This window comes from Pecten maximus, unplaced genomic scaffold (genome assembly GCF_902652985.1).
Source record: "Pecten maximus unplaced genomic scaffold, xPecMax1.1, whole genome shotgun sequence".
NCBI classification, from domain to species: Eukaryota; Metazoa; Mollusca; class Bivalvia; order Pectinida; family Pectinidae; genus Pecten; species Pecten maximus.
Genome location: NW_022982804.1, coordinates 19339 through 22272, shown reverse-complemented (window position 1 = coordinate 22272; position 2934 = coordinate 19339). Strand labels below are relative to the sequence as shown.

Here is a 2934-nt window from a genome sequence, read left to right as displayed (position 1 = left end):
TGTTTTTTAGTCGATTGAAGTGAGATGGGGTGCCGTTTCGCTCGTGGCGTTGTTGCCAACATTGTACTTAACAGATAACACATACCACTGTCATATCAAAAGAAAAATTGAAAGTCATATTTTCTATGCAAGCGCCTGTGCATCTATCCGCTCATAGATGTAAAGATTAAAATTGAGGCAATGGGAGACGTAAATGTACATGTGATTTCTATTTTCAGTTTGTGGAAATGCATCCTTTGACAGAAATATAGCTGTTGATATTGCGATCATTGTTAACGGAGAGCCTGTTTGGACCACCAAAATAACAAGTAAGTATCAGTCAATATAAAACTGACGATAACTGTCCCGTGAACTTCAGTCCCTAGCACAACATGACTTGCCTAATTAGAAGACGAGACATCATGTGGCTCTCGTGTTACATTTTATAGCATTATATATAATGTAAACAGCAATAACTCAATATGGTAATATTTAAATGTAATGTATTGACGACACAAGAAATCCGATTCAAGTACTAGAGAACGGCTCTGCAAAGAGCGGTTAATATCAACCATATCAACCACACACGTCCTCTCAATCACACAACCATATACAAACGTACTCTCAACCACCAAACAATATACAAACGTACTCTCAACCACCAAACAATATACAAACGTACTCTCAACCACCAAAAATATACAAACGTACTCTCAACCACAAAAATATACAAACGTACTCTCAACCACCAAACAGTATACAAACGTACTCTCAACCACCAAAAATATACAAACGTACTCTCAACCACCAAAAATATACAAACGTACTCTCAACCAACAAACAATATACAAACGTACTCTTAACCACCAAAAATATACAAACGTACTCTCAAAAGTTACACGACACACTGAGTCACCCAACCATATACACGTCAAACTGAGTCACTCAACCATATACATGTCATACTGAGTCACCCAACCATATACACGTCACACTGAGTCACCCAACCATATACACGTCAAACTGAGTCACTCAACCATATACACGACACACTGAGTCACTCAACCATATACACGTCACACTGAGTCACTCAACCATATACACGTCACACTGAGTCACCCAACCATATACACGTCACACTGAGTCACCCAACCATATACACGTGACACTGAGTCAACCAACCATATACACGTCACACTGAGTCACCCAACCATATACACGTCACACTGAGTCAACCAACCATATACATGTCACACTGAGTCAACCAACCATATACACGTCACACTGAGTCAACCAACCATATACACGTCAAACTGAGTCACTCAACCATATACACGTCACACTGGGTCACTCAACCATATACACGTCACACTGAGTCAACCAACCATAAATACGCCACACTGAGTCACCCAACCATATACACGTCACACTGAGTCACCCAACCATATACACGTCACACTGAGTCACCCAACCATATACACGTCACACTGAGTCACCCAACCATATACACGTCACACTGAGTCACTCAACCATATACATGTCACACTGAGTCACACAACCATATACACGTCACACTGAGTCAACCAACCATATACACGTCAAACTGAGTCACTCAACCATATACACGTCACACTGAGTCACCCAACCAAATACACGTCACACGCACACATTTAAAAACATCTAACTTCAAAGAAACTTTTGTAACAACGGTAGATCACTTGTTTTTTTTCTGTTATAGGTCCGAAACCTCCTCGGGTCTGTAAGAAAATCAAGAATTTTGAGGTTTGCCTGTTCTTTGACCACGTTTCTATCGATCTGAATGCCAAAACTTTCTTTGGATGTGTAAATTTTAAATTTTCGATTGGACCAGCGGTTAAACTTGGTTGTTTTCAACTGCCTCCGAAGTCACAACACCATTCAAACCGAAACCAAAAACCCGGGCTTTAGAACATCCCTCTGATACACTCCATACTGAGTTTCAATGAATTGTTCATCTGACAAACAATGCATAATGTTATTCATCTTTGAAAACATCAGTTTGAAACCTTCCTTACAAAATGAAATAAAATGGATCATTATATAATTTTGTTGACCAATATTTTGTTGGACGTGTTAAATTATACTTTAATTACCGAATTTAAAAAGTTTATTAGCAGAGAAACGCAGCACCTTTACGTAAAGTATTCATGCACCTGTGAAATTCCTCGATTTTACTTCCTCCAAAATCACCAAATGATGATTTCCTGGTGATCAAAAATAAAAATCCAGGGAAAACCAGGAATACATTTGGTTACGCATGTGTACATGACTGAGCAGAAGGATTACTAATTAATACATTAGCCTACTTTTTTTTACGTTTGCTTGTGATGTGACGCGATGTCCAAGCCTTCCACTCTAGAGACTTAAGTGTTGATCTGCAGGACCAGGAAAGTTTCCATCGGATACTCCAGTTTCCTCTCACGGTAAACGCCTTCATATGCTCCCATCCTCTCGCATCTATCCACGCCAACAAGTGATTGAATTTCAAGTAATGGAGTAAGCCAACGAGATTTCAGCCCGAGAATGAAGTTAATTCTCCAACAGTGTAATCATGATAGACTGAATAATAAACTGTGTATATTGTCATACTATACCAAAAGTATCTTCATCTAACAGTTTGAAGTTCTGTATAATTTTGTTTTGAATTTGAAATGAATAAATACTGTATTGCATCACAAAGACTTTTTCTCTGTGTTCCCTTCTCCATGTACTTTTTGTGCGACTTTCGGTATAATAAAGAATCATCATTATCAAGCTGATATGATTTTTTTTCTCGCCGATAGTCGATGGCCTATAGCCATACAAGGAATAAGATTAGCATTTTGTGGCGAACTTCATTAGGAGGGGTAGCATGTCCCAACAGCCTTATATCGCTAATCTAGTAAGGAGGGGGTGACAATTAACATGTCCCGTCAG

The 2934-nt window shown here is 38.9% G+C and overlaps 1 long non-coding RNA gene across 1 annotated transcript; it reads left to right on the top strand.

Moving 5' to 3' along the window:
- The first annotated feature begins 186 nt into the window (after positions 1–186).
- On the top strand, positions 187–2697 carry LOC117320972. Its single transcript, XR_004531194.1, has 2 exons — positions 187–308; positions 1718–2697. It is a non-coding gene; the product is annotated as an uncharacterized LOC117320972 (long non-coding RNA).
- Positions 2698–2934: the final 237 nt, after the last annotated feature.